Raw genomic sequence first — 21,388 nt, 5'->3', positions numbered from 1 at the left:
AACCATTCTAGGGTTATGCACCTTACAAGGCTTTACAAATGGAAAAATTGTTTAATTTTATCATTTCTGTTCTCTTAACTTAAGTTTGCTCTACTGAATTTAATGAAATGTATATGTAATGCTTATTACCACTAAACTCGGTATAAGTTCAAAATTTGGTAGCTTCACTTATGGTATACAGTTCTTGAGCTATGTCCAATTTCACTAGTGTCATGTTCCTGACCGTATAAACACTAACAACAAAACAAAGTCGACCATTCACCAAATGTATTTCAAATTAGTGGTATGGAGTTAAAGTTGCCACAATAACCAGTTCATAGATTAATGACTGCTTGTCTTGTGCAAAAATCATCTGATTCTCCTTTAAACAACAGCTATTCAATCAGAACAAAACAGCCACTTGTTGAAAATAAGGGTAAAATGCAAGTATTGGTGTTGTCTGATATCCTGAAGTCCAATGTACAATACTGAAATAACGAGGTCCAAATCAGATATTAGTCATTATTTAGGGATTGACACTACAGTACTATTCAATCATTGTCACATGTAGCTTTTGGTTGTAGAAAAAAAACAAAAAAAAGACCGTTAAAACAAAGATTTTAAAACCAGAGAAAACGGTGCACAGTACAATTAGCACGACTTTACCAGATGACAATACAATAACTTAAAATACTGGCTGAAAAAAAGCGTGAGCACTTTCCAAATTGTTTGCAGGCAGTATTTACTTACACGAAAAAATCAAACTTCAACTTCATATATAACTAAATATAGAACAATGGTGCATGTTGATTAAAAATTATACCATTTCCACAATTAATATTACCAATAGGTAAGAAGATCCTCTTCAAATAGAATGATTTTGAAAGTGAAGAAAACTGCACCTTGATTTATCAGCATGACATAAGAGGACAATACAAACACTCCAGGTTACTACACCCAGGCTAAAAATGACCTGTGTGAACTTTGACTCGGTCACAACCACGAGATGTATGTTCTATTATAGATAAAGAAAACTTGCCATTGCAAAATTTATATTGTCCTGCTCTATTTACTGTCCATTTTTACCAAAAATTTTAGAAATAAACCTCGCTGTATAATTTTGTATGCCTCCGCCGTAGCAGAGGGGGCATTTAGTTTTACCCTTGTCTGTCTCTACATCCCAAAGTTGGTGTCCGTTCTTAAACATTAGCCTGTCGCAACCAAGTCTTGTGAAAGTTATCCATAATGCTTGTTACTACAAAACTGATCAAGTACAAATGTTGGTGGTGTCACTTATATTTTTCTTCAATTATGCCCCTTTGTTTGGTGTGCATCATCTGTGTCCCATCTACACATTCCCCATTTAGTGTTTTTAACAGTATTTTTGAAGGAAAAAACGGTTATTGATTCAAACCGAGGTATGTTGTTTTCTGTCACTAAATGCAGGTAGAGTTCACTATTTTAGCTTTTCTCGTTGAGTTATTTCCTTTTCAATACTTATTAGGTGATTGAGTTATTTCCCTTTGAACAGAAATATCCAAAATTAAATTCTTGTGGTTCTTTGATATACCAATTCTAACAATGTACTTTTGAGATTTTGGATATTGAACAATGGGTAAATGTACAATTTCAAATTTTTTCAGTTCTTTAACCACATTCATTTTATGTCGCAAGCCTATGCTGTGTCAAATATTTAATCACAATCACAAAAATTTAGAGCTACTCTAAGCTTAAATGTTGTGTCAATACTCATAGGCACTTGTCTCAGAATTTTTTTTTCTCAGACAATATTAAGGTATATAAGGGGGAAAAATTCTGAGACAAGTGCCTGTGTCAATACTTGCTCAACTGTCTAGGGTGCAACCTCTAGAAAATTCCGGTTTGCTGTCACTGACAGCGTCTTGTTGCCTATCATCTTGATGAGAATACTGAATGATTGAAAAACAGAAAAATGCTTACATGTCTGGTAATTAGAACCGACAGAAAATAAAATTGGCAAGACCAGAGCGACACCAAGTCAAATGTTGGAAATTGTTAATTGGGTCATGTGGTAACTGCTTAAAGGAATGCAGAATTCTCGACCAAGGTGGTAACTAATACAGCAAGGAATATGCTCTCCTCAACACTATTTCAGATGATACTTCATGTTTACAAATGTCTTGTGTTCTGAAGTAAGCTGTTTGTCCTTGACCTCATTTTCAAGGTTTCTATCTGCTTTAAAATGAAGGGGTGAGTTGTGTGTAGTGATGCTCTGCCAAAAATAGGACATGAGTATAATGTTTGGTTTTTATCTAATAAAAAAATATCAGCAGGACAATGTCTCGCTGTCATGACATTTTCTTAAAATGGACTACCTATTTTAATTATTGCCCTTCAAATATATATATTTTTTTAAGATTCCTCAGCTAATATCTCAAAGAACGTAAAGAATAAGAGCCAATCGGTCACAGGTTTGATAATAGTATCACCGATGCAGGGGCCGGTCCAGGATTTCTTTCCGGTTAGGGGGGGGGGGGCACATAGTTTTATTTTTGTCTAGCGGAGCGAGGCGATTTTTTTTTATGTAAAATTATTCAAATAAAAGACAAACAGAAAATCTCTGATTACAGAAGATTAAGATGAACCAAGAGCTATAGCTTTGTATCCACAGAAATATTCTTCTAAAGGGGTAAAATGTAGATATCTCGAACTATTGTGTGGTAAAATTAGCGAGAAATTAAAGTTTCAAGCTGAAACCGCCTTTATCCTCACCTAACAACTATCTACAATAACCGTTATTAACAAGAACTATGTGAGCTTCTATTCATTAAGACTACCCCCATATATTTCCCAGAAAACAGGACTGAAGACAATAAGGATAGAACCAGACCTAAATCCGGAATACACAAGCTGTCCCTCCATATAAAAAAATCTAGCGAATGTTATGTTAATGGTTGCTTGGAAAACTGGTGTTGCATTCATAATTGTCAATCGAATATCTTCAAGGGGAAATGCAATAATGACGTACTATTAATAGATTTGTATGCTTCCTAGTGGATCCTCCGGACCAAATATCAAGTGACTGTCTGACGGATGGACGGACAGAGATAAAACAATATGTCCATGTTCCGGAGAGAACCACCAAGTTGTGATGGCAAGGTCTCCTACAAATCTACAACAATCTCCTAACTTACGCACTAAGTGATTCTTGTGTGTAAGTGTATGGATCTCTCTGAAATTGTACCACAATGTTTCATATAACAAAGGGAAAGTTGGGATTGAGTTTGTTGTTAACTGGCCCAAACATGTAGGAATTAGGGGCAAAAAAAGGCCAAAAAGAAGAATTTTCCAGTTTCCAGACAATAACTTGTGTTTAAGTGTATGGATCTCTCTGAAATTGTACTACAAGGTTTCATACCACAAAGGAAAGGCTGGGGCTGAGTTTTTGGGTTATTGCACCAAAAGTAGTTTCAAAAAGTTGGGGTGGGGGGAAATTTGTTTCCATTTTTTTTAAGGGATTCAAATTTATTTTTTTTATTTTTCAAATTTCGAAATTTTAAAAGTTTCAAGAAGAAATCTTTAATTGCACAGACGTTACGCACGTTATTGTGTCAATACCGTGTAATCAACCAGTCCACATTAATAAACAGCTTTTCTATAAAATCATAACATTTAAGTTATATAAAACTTATATCCATAGACTAAACAGGTAAATACTATTCCGAAAAAAAGTACAAATTGTTGTATCATATTTTACTTTAGTCTAAAATAAGGAAAACATATTGACAAAACGTCAAAATATGCGTGTCAGACGTAACAGACTATACGCCTAATCACTTTTACAGGGATGTTTGTGGTCTTCAAAACAGTGTTATATCCACGAAAATTCGAATAGAGGATGTGCTTTATATATAAAGTATAACAATATTACTGGATATGTGTTTCTGATACGACCAACGCTGTTTTGGGGCAAAAACAAATAGTGTTCATTACGGTCAGATTTTGGGAGATGTTAAGTTATCAAAATTATAGATACAAAAATATCAATATGTAGATCAATTTAACAATCACATTGTACAGTATGCACCAATTTACTCAATGTTCTTTATAATAATATGAATGGTACTACTTTTTACTGCATTAAATTTATTTTACAACTAAAAGGTTTTAAAAAAAATGGACGTTTATGTAAATTTTGAAAGTCAGCAGCCAAGTTTATAAATCAATAATTCCCCAGTTGAAAAATATCAATATGTAGATCAATTTAACAACCACAGTGTACAGTATGCACCAATTGACTCAATGTTTTAAATAATAATATGAATGGTACTACCTTTTACTGCATAAAATTTATTTTACAACTAAAAGGTTTAAAAAAATAATATCTATGATGAGTTTATTTATGTAAATTTGGAAGTCAGCAGCCAAGTTTACACATCAATAATTTCTACTCTTATTATTCTCAACTATTTTTTTTGCGCCACGTAAAAACTATGTAGTAAAGAGCATGCATACGTCCTCTCAGTACCGGAGCGAGCATTAAGTTGTTCCCTTGTCCGTCTATAAATACATACATACATACATTGTAGGTCCGTCCGTCTGTACGTTCCAAAATTGGTTTCCGATCTCTAACTTTAGTTTGCCTCAACCAAATGTTAAGAAACTTAATATACACGTGCACAATGCTTATCACCACAAAACACAGGTCAAGTTCGATTTTGCTGGCGTCACTTGATACTAGAGTTATGCTCCTTAACGAAAATGCTGAATTTTTCGTTTCCGTTTTCCTACTTTAGTTTGTCTCTACCAAATCAAATGATATAAAACTTATACACACGGTTCATTACCACAAAACACAGATAGGGTTTGAATGTTGATGGCGCCACTATTCCAGTTCAAGAGTTATGCCCCTGTACTAAAGCAAAATTGCTGAATTGTTCGTTTCCGTTCTCTAACTTTAGTTTGCTTCAACCAAATGTTATGAAACTTATAAACAATGCTTATTACCACAAAACACAGACCCAGTATGAATTTTGGTGATTTCTTTTTTCTGTTCTAGGGTTAATATGCTCCTTTACAAATGAAAAAAAAATGCTGATTTTTTGTTTCCGATCTCTAACTTGAGTTTGTCTCAATTCAATGTTATGAAATGCATATATAATGATTATTGCCACAAAACTCAGTTTAAGTTCAAATTTTAGTAGCGTCACTTTTAAAGTTCTTGGGATATGTCTCTGTATAAATTTATATGTTAGCGGGGGAATCGACTGAATCCCTATGCCAATGGGCACATTTTCCATTTATTTAAGTTAAATTATTCAATTTTTGGGCGAAAAAAAAAAAAACGGAAATTAATTGTAACCTTATAGTCATAAATAACATTGTCTATTCATAAAATCATACACAATTGATTTTGTTTTGAAAATCCAATAGAGAAAAAAATAGACATTGTAGAACAGAAAGGGGGGGGGGGTACATGTAATAAGGCTGTTGTTAGCAGCAAAGAATCCTAGATTATTATACAGTATGCAAAACTAAAAAAATATGTATCTGCTGTCTCTCTTTTATATGAAAATACATACTTAGATATACATAAAAATTATTTTATCGGATTCGCGATGGTTGCTAAGCAAGATATTACAACATGGATACGTTCCTGTGTAACCATGGAAACACTGAATTAAGATTTATATTAGAATTGCACATCTGCACTAAAGGAACTGATAAATATCCTTTATTTCCACGTTTCAAGCTTAAAAATTACCCTCAGTGATACTAAACATCTTTTTAAATGTTCTTCAACTGTTAACTCTAAATAACTATGCGTTGTTAAGGAAAACTCAGATTGATTTGAAGGATTATAGATACAAAATCAAATTGTTTTTTCATGCAAACATTGTTTCTTAATATATCAATATAGGAGTCGATTTATTATGAGTTGTATGAAAACATTTGAATTTTTCATTTTTTTTATGGATAACATTGGATAAAAAAGGTACTTTTGTGTGGTCACTAGGCAACATTGTGGTTGCTAGGTTATTATTAAGAACAAAAGTAAATATTCAAGTGTTTGGTAACATATTACCATTCATTTTAATATATTCAGAAGTCTTTTCCTTGGGCAATTGCAATAACGATGGATATTATAGTTCGTTTTATAAAACCCGTTGCTAGGCAACCAAATAATCACATAAACACAAACTGTTCAACATTTTTTTAAGTCACTATGCATAGACTATTGATGGTTTGAATATGAAGTCATTTGAGGAGGGGCCAAAAATGCCCCTTATCATACCTTGTCCTTTATAGGTTTGAAATATAAGATTATATGATATTTCGTTTGCGTAAATTCGGCTCACATAAGTACATACATAGACCATATCAAAATCGAATTTTTGCAGCACTCACAATACATATAAAATTGCAACGGCTTTTGGCAAATGTCTTGCAAGATGTCCAATGTCGGATTTCGCCGTTTTTTACAAATGAATTGTCATTTGCGACGTTATTTATTGAAAATTCTTTTTGATAACTTCGTTTTCAAAGAAATGAAATGTCTTGCAAGTTTGTCCACTGGACGATTTTCGTACGTTTTCAACGTTGTCGATTCGGGGTACGCTATTTATGGTGGATCATCTGCATATAGTTCCTCAGATCGAATTTTCTTGATAGTCAGATACTATCAACAAGACCACAAAGTATTAAAAAAAATCCGATGACTTGGTTTGTTCGTTTAGATGAGATTCTTAAGTTGTGAAAAAGTTTTGTATCACAAGAGGATAACAAATCAACTTTATCAAATTTTCAAATTCGGGAAGCGTAAACTGACTGCGATTTTTTTTTTTATTTCTCTGCAATAAGATTCATGTGTATAGAATTGAAAGTGAAAATAAAATTGGGCGTAAAGCGTGGCTATATACCTCTCCACCTCATACAAAGCTTGTAAACATATGAGATGAATTATAATTAACCTTTTTTTTCTGACAATCTGACAATCGTTTCATTTCATAATCAAATTGTACCGCTATTAAAGAAAGTATAGTGAATTTTATAAGCAAGACCCGTTTAACTTGTAATTCCCGACAAACTTTTTATATTAAAGCAAAATATATATCCTCCTCATTTTCGGATCTAAATGGGAAAACATTGCATTTTATTACGTTTTATGTTAATTGATCTCTGGTAGAGAGTTGTCTCATTGGCAGTCATCATACCGTACATATCTTCTCATTTCATATAGCTTATGTATTACCCAAATACGATATATTTTGTTGTTTGTTGCTTACGTTACTTTCATTTGGAAATATTCCATGCATATTCAGTACAACAAAACATTATAAGAAGTATCCATATTGATATGCAAAACAAAAATTGCAAGCGAAATACAAAACTTATCCCAAATAATCGGTAATCGCCGTAAAACGTAAAAATTAGACGTTACTATTTGAGACGCAATATCGTGCTTAACGTCACAGTATTGGGCAATAGATTTGTAAGATCTTTGACCACATTTATTTTGTGTCAGAAACCTATATTATGTAAAAAATTTGATCACAATCCAAATTCAGACAGTATCAAGCTTGAATATTGTGTCCAAATTTGCGGTCGTATCAGGCTGCGCTCGATGAAGCATTTTATCTGCTGTGGTCTGATTGTTGTCTCTTTGACACATACCCTATTCCTATTCTCAATTTTATTCCTTTAAATGTAAGTGTGGTAACTTTCTATCGAGGAAATCATGGTAGTACGGATATTTATCTTACCTCCTATACATTTCCAGGAATATGATTGGTTAAAAGCGTCCGCGTGCAAACCGTGTATATTTGATATTAGGTTAGTAGGGAGGCGGGGCTTATCCCATACACGGTTAGTAGTGGAGTTACGTCCCTTTATATTCCTTATTAGGTAAGAAGGGGGCGGGGCTTATTTTATACACGGTTAGTAATGGTGTTATGTCCCTTTATAAAAAACAAAACGGTACTGAGAAAAAATCTTAAAAATTCCAACAGACGAAGAAATTGATGATTAAGATTGAAACAAATTCATAAAACACATTTAAACCTTACAAGTCATTATTGTTGGCATCTGTTTTTGTAGGATCAATGGAAGTATTTTCTTAGTGCTAACAGTATTGAGACTTGCTCGTTTTGAGAATCACACGTTAAGATAGTCGGTAAGATAAATTCGTTACATAGTGTGCTAGTGACGTAATACGGTATATATGGGGTCAGTAAATTCCATATGGAATTTATATTCCATATGGAATTTACTGACCCCATATATACCGTATTAGGTCACTAGCACACTATGTAACTAATAATGCAAGCTCTTGAATATTGTATCAACTAGGAGATATATACTCGTAATGTAAGTGCCAATAGAATAACGGGTGACATATATAACATAGATAGTTGGCGTTAAAAAAAATGTTCTTTTATGCCATTGAAGGAAAATCGGATCATACAGTATGTACGCATAAAACATTACTCATTTTGAGTACAATTTCAAGGAGAAGATTTTTAATATATTTTTTAAAAAGCTGGTTAATGTATACCGATATGGAAAGCAAACTGCACTGCCACATTACTAGAAAACAAAGCAATATTGATGCCAACGTTAGAATTAGACTACAAATACGAAAATAGTGTCAAGTAAATTTATCACTTATTACACTTATTCTAAACTAAGTAAAGTTAGTATAGAAAGTCCCTGCTTATTATAAGTACTGGGATGCCGTCATTATATTTTGTGTCGTGCTCCATCTAATTAAAAACCGATCTCTCATCGCTCCCGTTTTCTGATATGTCGTGCTCCATCTAATTAAAAACCGATCTCTCATCGCTCCCGTTTTCTGATATGTCGTGCTCCCACGCGACATATCAGAAAACGGGAGCGATGAGAGATCGGTTTTTAATTAGATTGCATGTCCGTCAGCCAGGTTCGCATTTATACCTTGACCTCATTTCATGGATCAGTGGTCAAGGTAAACGTAACATTATTAGTAGATATAGGAAGATGTGGTGTGAGTGCCAATGAGACAACTCTCCATCCAAATAACAATTTATAAAAGTAAACCACTATAGGCCAATGTACGGCCTTCAACACGGAGCCTTGGCTCACACCGAACAAAAAGCTATAAAGGGCCCCAACATTACTAGTTTAAAACCATTCAAACGGGAAAACCAACGGTCTAATCTAGACGAGAAACACGTATAAATTACATAAACAAGCGACAACTACTGTACATCCGATTCCTGACTTAGGACAGGTGAAAATATTTGCAGCGGGTTAAACGTTTTAATGGTACCAAACCTTCTCCCTTTTTCTGAAACAATAGCATAACATCACAACATAGAACACACGATAAAATATCAATTGGAAGGCTTAACTCAATCAAAAACGTAAATTAATATTATGGAGTGTATAGAATAGTTGTAGGGGTAAATGTCAGTCTGGCAAATTTCATTTGACTTTGACCTAATTTTCATGGTTTATTGGTAATTTTTTTTATGTTTTAAACTGTTTTTCAAATGCTGTAAGCAATGGGTCAAATGTATTGTGAAACGATTGTAAGGTGAACATTTCTGTCTGGTAGGTATCATTTGACCTTGATCTCATTTTATGGTTCATTGGTCAATTTTAAGTTTTACTGTATTGGTCTGTTTTTCAAGTACGTTAGGCAATAAGTCAACTATATTTAATGTATGGAATGATTGTAAGGTGTACATATCTTTTAAAATTTCAACATATTATCAATTGTCAGTAAAGCAGGTGAGACATTTCAGTGTGTTCACACTTGTTTGATATTTTACTGAGCCATCGTCGGCTAATTGGTTGATAAGACAGGAACAAAAACAGAAACTTTGGTCTAGATACCCTATGGATCCTTCAGCAAAAGTATGGTTGAAATTGGTCCAGCGAGACTCAACAGATAAGATATTTGAAACAAATGGGAATGTGTCCATACTTTATGTTGAGGCAAACTAAAATAAGAGATAGGAAACAAAAAATTCTGCAATTTTTCAATTTATATAGGGGTATTACTCTAGAACAGTTAAAGTGACGCCATCTAAATTCACACTTGAAAAGTGTTTTGTGGTAATAAACATTGTGTACAAGTTTCATAACATTGGGACGAGGCAAACTAAAGTTAGAGAACAGGAACCAATTTTGGGACGTACAGTCATACATACAGACAAAGGTAAAACTAAATGCCCCCTCCACTTCGACGGGTGCATAAACATATACATGTAATATTGACAGACTCAAAGTGATGGCAATAGCTCTCATCATGCTCATGCAGCCAATAAGGTAAAATTGGCTATACTGCACTTTCTGCATTAGTCCATCTAACGAAAAATCATGTCCTACTCTTCTCAACTTCTACTAAACAGAATAACTTAATTTTTAGTCATCAGCTTGACTTATTCAGTGGCAAATTCAGAAATTTTCATAAGTGGGGGCCAACTGACTGCCGCTCCAGTCATGCTTAAGTGATTCCCAATATAATCAACCAAATTTCTCCCCGAAAATTGGGGTCCCAGGCTCCCTGAGCCTTTCTCTATATCCACTTCTGTCAACACTATTTGGATCAGTGAGACAGCAACTTCCCTTTGCTCATACTTTAAAGAATTTAATATAATAAACATGTTGAAATGAACTCAACATTTTTGTCATATGCTTGAACTTTCTACAGTAATACTTGGAGATTGATTTCATATTTAATCGGTAACTTGTCTTTTTACACCTGTCAGGCTTCTACTTCCCGTTTTCTGATACTTTTGAATTGAATATAGGGAATATTTGGCATGACAGTGCGTGTGCACTCTTACACTAACCTAATCACAAACTTTTAATATTTAAATTACGTAAAAGTTTCAATGTCAATCAATACATGGTGACCAAGGGGCAGAGAAAAATATAAGCCACAGAAATAAGATGTTATAATGCCAATACAACTGTATACCAAATATCATTGACCTTCCCTTTTGGTTTCCCTCAAACTGACCTAATGACAAATAATACATTATTGACTCTGCCCTCATCATTACCACAGAAACAGGACAGTATTAAAGGATTGTTACAAACTGGCCAAAAATTGTCAATCTTTTTTATACCAAATGAATAGGTTATCCTGGTAGAATAAAATACTTGTTAGAATTATAAAATTCAAAGGGGCAATTAACTTATATGCTTATAATAATATGCACAACTTTAATGTAAAGTGTTTCGTGATCATTTATGGAGTATGTAGCTTCTTACAGAAAAGACAACATAATTAAGACAATAATTTAAATCTTATATATTTTAATGTCATTGTAAGTATATCTGATAACAATATAATATACATAAATATATCAAAATTATCTTTCTTAGCATTCAATTATTGCTTACAAGAGTAACATAATTAAACAATGTGAGACAAAATCAGGTGCTCATATAGTGAATAAACTAGTGAGATTTTATTACCCATGAGAAGGACCAATGACTAAATGTAGGGTATAATGTATACATAAATGAGTTAGCAACCCAATGATACAATAAAAGTAAATTTTGTAAAGTGGAAATGTTTCATAAAAGAAATATTATGTTATCTACAAAGACGGAAAAATACACTACCCATGCAACTTTTGATCGCTGGTACTTTTCATGAATATCTGTTGAAGCAAATAAAAAGAGTTTCATCAACAAAATGATGACTATAAAGAGTATATAAAAAAATGAAAAGGGGCATAACTCAAGGATTTGTCAAAGACCAGTCACTACTGCATTACATGTTTAAACATGATTATAAAAAAATGAAAAGGGGCATAACTCAAGGATTTGTCAAAGACCAGTCACTACTGCATTACATGTTTAAACATGATTATAAAAAAAAGAAGATGATGTTTGATTGCCAATGAGGCAACAAGCTTGTTTAAGACAGTCAGATTTTGGATTGTTTACACATGATTTCTTATATTATTTTATATTTTAATAATAGGAAGATCTGATAATAAAACTAAGTCTTAAGGGGAATCACTCAATATATGCACATCTTCAATGTAATCAAAGAGCTGAAAGCTCTGAAGAAAAATGACGCCACTGTCTCTAATATTGGGATAGTTTTTATGCAAGTCTTGATTTTCACATACCGTAATTAGTTTAACAATGCAACATGTATCGTAAGCATATAATTGATATTCGTATATGTGTGTGTGTGTGAAGTGAAGGTGACAACTGGCTGGTTTTTTAAGACAAATGAATAGGTCAAGACTAGCTGAATTGTACAAATAAATACCGTAGAAAGGCTTGTATATTTCTCACTGGTACATAGTCTGAATCTGAGTCCGTTCGCTTCCATTCACGTTTGCGCCCACTCATTTTCACCCCTTTCACTTTCACACCCTACATGTTCACACCCAATCTTAATTGGTTTTGTGTTTAATAACTATATATATAGATGTAAGCAAGTGTTTTCTTATAAGTATAATTGTTGTCATTGTCTCAAAATAAAGTGAGACAGCAATTTTTTTTTTGTGTTGAATAAATCTTAATTATGTTTTGGATAAGGTATTGCTAAAAATAATAATAATCCTTTCTAAATAAAGTGGTATTTTGTCAACGTTTTATTTTGTGTTGAATAACTCTTAATCATGTTTTGGTTAGTGTATTGCTATAACTTGTTTCATTGACTTGTTTCAAAATGAAGTGAGATTCTGACTATGTTTGTTTCTGCGTGTTGAATAAATTTTATCATGTTTTGGTTATATTAGTGGATTGCTATGTTTTGGTTTCTATGTTTTATTGTTTCGTTGTTTCAGATCAATGGGACCAAGCTATTAAAAACAATTATCTTTTGTGTTTTTTCCTTTAAAATCTTCAATGTTTTACTCATACCAAGCTATAAATACATTCAGTATTTACACCAAAGCAATTTAAAACAACAACCATAATTTTCCAATTATTCAACTTGAATTTGAATTAAAATTGGGCGTGAATGAGTAGAGTGTGAATGTGCGAACGTGTAGGGTGTGAAAATGTATTGGGCACAAACAGACCTGATGCCACACAGTCTGAACCCCCTTCTCCCACAAAATATTAAGTAAATAATCTTTTTGTTACTGCTATCAAAGGTCTAATGAAACTCAGATAGTTTCAAACATTTGTCAAAGAATTCTAGTCAAACTGGCACCTAGTTAAATTGGCACCTGAACGTCGTAGGAAGGCGTCCCAGAAAAATAATAAAATAGCCTTGCCAGACGTCATAATTATTTGGACTAATACATGAGATATTGTGTATTTTTCTGCATTATTTTAACCAGTTGAGCATTTTACAGGATTGTTGGTTTAATGCTGTTTAAACTTTACTGAAAAACAAACACCTTAAATTTGCTAATTATTTGGCATGAAAGTTTGATTTATTGAAAGGGACTCATAGTTTTCCATTTTATTTTAATAATTGACTTGTTTTTACAATTACACAAATTGTCTAATTGTTAAAACAACAGCTTTGGTAAGGGCTTCGTTGTTTACCTTTATACACTACATATTCACTTTCGTTTCGTGGTTTACCGAAATACACAACAACATATTCACTATGTACTTGGTAACAGTAATTAATTAATTGAATAGAAAATATTATATCAAATATTATTGGATGCTGAATTGACGTCGAATAGGTGCCGATTTGACTAGATGCCAATTTAACCAGGTGCCGACTTGACTTGTACGTTTCAATTCCTCTGCGATCGTTTGCGGTATTTTCTTGAGAAAACCTATTTTCCATCATCAAAGAGAAGAAGAAACTGCTTTAAAATGATTCTGGAACGCTTCATGATTGTTAAAATAAGTTTAATTCACTCAAAAACAATTTTAAAACTTGCGATTAAACAGGAAGTTTCCAAAGCACGTGTAAAAGAAGAAATTAACCGGTGAGAGTGGAAATCCGTATATGACAGATATCCCTATAGTACGACTTTGAAAGTAAAACAGTTCAATCCTTTTGTAAAACAATCTTTAATATACCTATCACATTAATGTTTAAATGGTCTTAAGCTTATTCAAACCATATAAGTCGGTATGAAACACCAAAACGGAATGAACAATAACCGATTACGTTTTGTAGTTTACAAATTCTAAAACTAGTTCCCGTCAAACTACAACACTTTGTTCGAGTGTAGTGGAATACAAGCAAAAACCAGTGTAAACTGGGTCCTGGCTGGTTTAATACTACACAATGATGCATAATGATAACACAAGCAGGTTCCAGTTTGTTTGGAAAATAGGAAATACGAAACCAAGCGCGGTAGGCAGAGCAATGTAATGAAGTTCAGGTCGGCAGTTATGGAACAATGACTGCGTCATTTTCCAAAAACTTTCATGAAAATTTGATTAAGCATGTGTCGCAAACTATTATAACATTCTTACGTTTGGGGGTCATGATTTCTGAAATACTTAACATAAGACAAATTGATACATCAAAATCTACAATTGCATGAAGGTATAATTAAGACATAAACATTTGTGGAAGTATAAATGAATAAAATCTCAAAGACAAAACTGATCTGCAAAAATTCTTTAGAACCTGACATAACAATGAGATTCATTGCAGGAAGCCATTAATATAAAGCACATACTTAAGCCTGAGAACAACAACATTTCAGTTACAACATAGAAAATGAAAATAAATATTGTTCGTTGTATAAGTTAGACCAGAAATAATAATTAAAGGCATATAAAATACAATGTATAATAATGAAATATGTAATACTATAAATATATTTTTGACATCAAAATGACAATTAATATGACTATCACATTTTCTGCAAGTTGTGGAATGATTTATATTTCAATTATTTTAGTTAGATCTTTCAAATAAAAAAATATGAAATTTTGTTTTGATAAAGATTTTTAAAATAATACAATTCCTGATTTTATTTACAGAACAAAAAATGCAAGATGCTAATTTCATATTTTGTTTGTATATTTTATCAAAACCATATGTGCACAGAACTTTTAAACTGATAAATGAAACTGCTTATTCTTAACACTGAGAGCTAAACAACGATTACAGTTGCAGAAAAAATGTCTTTGCAACTTTTTCTTTCGACTTTTGTTTGAAAAAAAGAATGAATTATTGAAAAAATGTAAACCATTAATGTACCCAAGGAATTCTTGGCAGATAAACTATTATATAACTATGAGGATACACAAACTCAAGCTATGTTTACATTTAATGAACTGTGTAGTGTTAGATTAATCCTGCTAGTTATAGTTGTATCATATGTCACTTATTAACTAATAAACATTTATTTTAGAATTAGCATCATTTCAAGTAGATAGTGATCTTGTTCAAATTAAACTTGGGTGGTTGAATTATTTTAAGTGTTGGATCATGGATGTATTACAATCAATAATCACCAATGTATCAAATTACTGATAAGTCATTAAAAAGGATAAGCTTTAGTAAACCTGACAAATATCTCTTCACTCATGCAGTTTAGTCATTTGGATGTATTTCATCATTTGACTGAGATTGAATTTTGGATCAAATTAAGATGAAATTACAACTCAATATTTAATTTTCTTATTCTATATGGTTGATTAATCTTAAATTTTCTATGACCTTAATTTTGTTAAAATTCTTTTCAAATATGCGATGAAGGCTACTGAATTCAAGAATATTAAAATCTTAAAATTTCATCTTTTAAGTTCAGTACGTTAGAAACGACTAATAATAATAATAAAAAAGAACAAAAAACAAATTTGGTAAAGGCCATTTTTCTTACAGATTTTCTTCTTACAGTATTTATAAGTTTTAGTATGAGGATAAATATTATGCCCTTATCTAACACAGATCCTTTCAGTCGACTAGAAATCTTTAAACAACTTATTATACATCATAAATATTTTTAAGATAACAAATTTGAGAACTGCAACAGTTGAACTTAAAAGCATTCATGTTCCGAGTAACTATGGTTACATAAAAAAATGTGAAACTTCTGTGAACACCATACCATTATTTCATAGATGATATGCCTTATAAGGCTTATTGAGGTCCATATATAACTAGTATCTTATACATACAGAATGTATTATATTATTATAATATGGTGCAAACCTTAAAAGTTGAAATCTATAAATAAGACAGGACATGAATACAAGATACATTGCTTAGGTGAAGAGAATATCAATTGTGAAAAAATCCTTCAAATTAGCTCTACAGTAAATGAGTACACCTTTCAGTTGTTCAAAGACAGCTGATATCAAAACCTACAAATAACTACGACTTAATCAACTTTTTTTAAAACTTCAAAAAATATTTGATGAACATTATCAAAAATAGCTACAGCTAAATTCACCATTATACAACTACAAACAAATAAAAAAAAAAATGAACATTTGCAAAATTACACTTGAAAAGAATAACATGCAAAAGTACATGCACTTATAGATAAATAAATTCTTATGAACATTTGTATATAAAGGTAAGTAAAATTACATACTACAGACTTAACATGTGTCAAACCTGTTTGATCAAGTACTGAAGTATAAGTATACAAACGAAGTAATATATAAACAAAAGGAGAGAAAGCACTATATATAAATAACATTGTAACATTTTGATTTTATCACAAAGAGCCTATAAAAACTTTTATACATATGTATTTTGGCATCAGAAAATAGCACCAGAAAAAGATATAAGTAACAAGCCATGAAACTACAATAAATTAATCATCTTTAGATGTGTGTTTATTTCTTTTGAGGTCTTACATTTTGTATACTTTTGGTAATAAAGGATACTGGATATCTGAGAAACACTAATTAACAAGTAACTAAGCAGACACACTTCTTGTTCACCAAAAAAAAGGGACAACTGGGAAAGACAATCCCTTTGTCCTGCTCCCTTCCACTATCAACTGAACTTAAAAATAAATATAATAGCAAATTTTTAAGAAATTTTAACAATTTTGTAATGATATTTTAATAAATAGTTATACATGATTAATGAACTCTTTTAACATGTTTAAGCCTATCTTGAATTTTCTAAAAAGAAGAAAATCAGAAGAAAAATACAAAACTATATGACAATTATTTTTTACAATTGATTAATCATTGGTTGCTGAACTTCACACTCATAAAAAGCTTATTAATCTATTGTAGCATGAAAGAAAAAGAAAACAAAGAACAAACTCTGACTGGGAAAACAATAACAATAGCATGTATCACAATCATACAAAATTTTACACAGCACACTATTAGTAAAGTATGAATTGATAGAAAGCTAATTCAATAATTGATAGCGCTGTCATATTGATGAGGGGAATTGGGCATTTATAAAAAGCTATACATTTCATTTCCACTACTAAATATCTACACTCAGCTAAAAATAGCATATCAGGAAGCTCATTTTTAAATTTGGAGCAATTAATCTCTTAAAATACACAGTAAATATCTTTATTTCAAATTTCAAAAGTGTTAATTCACATCACCATCTTGCACCTCATACGATTTGTATAGAAATTTACCGAAATTAGCAAACAATTATATAGTATAAATTTTATTGCTAACAAAAATATAGTTTTTAAGTACTGTCTTGAATACAGAAATTTTGATTTATATAGGGAGATAACTCAGATTATCTATTTTCATAATTGACTGTAATGTAAATCTACTTACTTTTGTTATATAACAACAAACATGTTAGAAGGCACAATTTTCCCTTGAATTATTTTATTTAAAGCACTTGCCTAATTTTTTAATTCCTAATAATATTTTTCATTCCCCTTCTGGTCACTTAATTATGTTTTGGCCAAAATAAGACAATTTTGCATATTCTGCAGCTTAAAAACAACCCTGCAACATTTACTTTAGTCATAGGTTTGGAAATAGATTGATATACTACATTTAAAAAAAACAAATAATTCTACCATTAAATTTGTATTAAATCATGATTTTGCTTGGCCAATTTTGAGGGATTAGATTAAATGGTCTACAAATGTACCAATAACTTTGAGGAGCTGCCATTTTGAAAACAGGAATTCAATGGTATGAGATGACCTAATAATCTTAATAATTAAAATTTTCATCAAACTTGATTTTGTTCTGAAGCATACATTTATAGGTCTGGTGTTTGTGTTTGATAACTGCTATGTATATTAAGCTTGGCCATACTTTGTTTTACAACTTTTACCGACACAAATATCCATTTTTGAGCTCATTTATGTGTCACTCAGTGAACTAAATTTACAGCCGTAAAAAACAACGTTATGTCTTCCAGCTTAAATAACAATACATTTATCTTCTTAAAGTTATACTTCCATACTATCTTTAGACACAGAAATACAGCTTCAAAACTACTTCTGGAATAAAACAGGTTCCCATTATTTATACACTATTGTAAAAAAAATGTATATATATGATTTGATCTATTTACAATCATCTACCATACATGCAAAATATAAGTGTGCATACAAGTTTATAAAGCAATTAATATTATTTTGTTAAATTAAAGGAAGTTTTATTTATACCACATTTACCTAAGGTCAATTCAATAATAAACTTTTTAGTTCATTCTGTGAGCATTTAGCTTACTGCATTCATTGACAACAAAAATTGGAGAACTTATCTCCCCGTATGAGAATATTAGGAGGATTCCGCTTAAAAATAGCAGGAACCCAGGCGGAATCCACCTAAAAATTAAGACTTATAGACGGAATTAAGGCGGACATGGAATATTGAAAAAAATCCGCCTGAAGTATCAAAGACCTTAGGCGAAATATTTACTACTTTCCTGTTGAGTTAACAGGATTTCTTTAGTGAAAGAAATATCATAGACGGAATGCTGGACTTAGTATATTTGTTCAAGTTTGTTAGGAGGAAATTGGACTTAAAAGATTTTGTTCAAATTTATCAGGCGGGAATTGTACTTAGAAATTTTTTCTAACTTTTGAGGCAGAATTGTTCTTTTAATTTTTGTTTCAAATGAAAATGTATCATTACTGATGAGAGAGTGCATGCATGGTGATTATTTGGGCCATAAAGCCAGTATTTGTACCCCCCTGAAATCCAACATATTTAATATTTTTATATTTAAAGAGTCTTAAAGATGGCATATTAAATTCAATTAAATTCAAATTGTGATAGCATTGTTAGGTAATTTATAACTTTATGTGTTGCTATTTATATACATTTAAACATATAAAAAGTGACTAGAATATATATACTTATTTCACTAACAGTGATAACAATAACTTGTTTTTGAATTTTCCAACATAGGAATTGCAGGTTAAATTAATTTATTTTCAAGTACAATTAATTATTAAGTGTATCTCTATTTAATTAAGTAATAATCATGATAATACACAAATAGTATTTCCATGCAGTCTCTTTCTTATCAGTTAGTGATAGAAATGTTATGTAGGTCCCCCATCTGTTTTTCATTTGCCTCTGTGAAATGGACAGGAAATGATATGTACACACTCAAGAGTTGGGGCCTTATGAAGGAGACCACATTGCTTTGTACATTTCTCTTAAATTGCTACAGTCCAAAATATAAAAATAATAGATAAAAATTGGTGAATATTATTTATTTATTATTATAAATCAAATATTTAAGATTTAGGTAATTAATAGTATAATGATTAGGGAAACATTTCAAGGAATCAAACAACTCCCAAAATAACCCCAACACTCAGGTCAGATTCAAAATTTGAACTTGCAGACATTACAAGAAAAGATGTCTTAAATATTTATCTTGACCAAAATATGAATTTTACCATGGATGTAGAGTTGTGGACTAAAAAGAGCCAAAGTATTCTATTAACATTAAAAAGTGCAGATGTAAATATTCTTCTGATGACATGACTATTGGATTTGTGAAGATTGATGTTTTCATATATTTTGGATTGAATCTTCTGGTAAGTTGAAATTATGAATATAAGTATTTCAACCTTTTTGAATATTATGAAACTGCTATTTCCTTCAAATAACTTGTGACATATATATATATAAGTACCATGTAGGATCAAGAAAATAACTATATAAGACCATTCAATTTTTGCATAATTACATCATGTTCATAATTACTGTGGTATTTGTGTATGACACAAGACTTATATCTTTAAGACAATCTCTTTTATATGATATTATTTGATAGTTAAGTTTTGGCAAAATTGGAGATCTGTTGTATGACTGTAATAATTAAATATATATAATAGACATCTATTCCGAAAAATCATAAAGTGTTATCTTTTAAAATTTAGTACATATGTACTCAATTATCATGATTATGGATCAAATTTAAGATTTTTAAAATGGCAAGACAAACATTTTGTACATGTAAATGCGGGCCTATGATGTTAAAGTAAAATAAAGACCAATACTACATGTACTAATCAAAGTAAAGAATAACCTATACACTTCATGCACAGTATATGTAATAATTATTTTGTTTAATTGTAATAAGACAATTTTTTTTTATATTTCAGAACTGGTGAAACAAAAGAAAATTGTTTTCTGATAGGACTGAAGAATGGACACATTCAATCAGACTTGGAGTAAGTAGTTTTATATGAAAGAAATCCTTATGAATGCTTTTTAAGTAACTTTTGCACATATTGGACTTTTAACAAATTTGAAAAAAATCAAAAGTTGTAAAACCATCTGTAATATTTTTTTGATATAAACATGATATATATCTTTAAAATTAGCAAATTGAAAACAGGGGTTACAGCCCAAAGGTCTTATTTTATTGAGAAAATCCCCAAAACAGGTCATAGTAAATTCATTATAATTATCTGCCCTTGATTTTACAAGGATTTTTTTCTTAAAATATAATTACTCTTTAAAACATGCTTAACATCTTATTTTTCATAGTTTAATCTTATAATTTCAAGTTTTAGATGTTTCTGTTGTAATATGTATATTGAATGATATATGGTAAAAATAGTAAATTCAGGTCAATATGTCAAAATGAAGGAAAACCCCACCTTGACTTAGGCAGCTCACAATTTACCTGTATAACATAGAGAAATTTGTCAAATTCCTTTTAGTTAAACCAATAATGCATGGTAATTTTAATTTATGTCCTCTTTTTTTCAGGTTATGTTACTGCTTGGTGCACAAAACACAACAGATCCATGCAAGATGGTCATATCAATGATGCTGTTACAGAGCAAATCAGTTATGCACGAAATAAATTCAGGAACTTGTGATAATAATTTATATTCAAAGAACACTGAAAAACCCTTAAAAATATGACTAATAACTGAAAATGAAGAAATTGTGAAGAACTAAAAATGTCAAAATTATACATACATGTATAGTAATTTGTAGTTGCTTAAATAAATTCGATCAAGTTTGATAACATTTTTTGCATTTTATTGTATGAAGGCCTAGTTTTTCTTCGCAAGAAGGCATGGCAGTGGTAAAAACCTGAATCTTTGGA

At 31.1% G+C, this 21,388-nt stretch overlaps 1 long non-coding RNA gene across 1 annotated transcript; it reads left to right on the top strand.

Moving 5' to 3' along the window:
- The first annotated feature begins 19,182 nt into the window (after positions 1-19,182).
- On the top strand, positions 19,183-21,309 carry LOC143072216 (uncharacterized). Its single transcript, XR_012977075.1, has 3 exons — positions 19,183-19,859; positions 20,430-20,498; positions 21,043-21,309. It is a non-coding gene; the product is annotated as an uncharacterized LOC143072216 (long non-coding RNA).
- The last annotated feature ends 79 nt before the right edge of the window (positions 21,310-21,388 follow it).

Source organism: Mytilus galloprovincialis, chromosome 4 (assembly GCF_965363235.1).
Source record: "Mytilus galloprovincialis chromosome 4, xbMytGall1.hap1.1, whole genome shotgun sequence".
NCBI classification, from domain to species: domain Eukaryota; kingdom Metazoa; phylum Mollusca; class Bivalvia; order Mytilida; family Mytilidae; genus Mytilus; species Mytilus galloprovincialis.
Note: the sequence above shows the minus strand (reverse complement) of the source record. Positions and strands in the feature narration are given on the sequence as shown.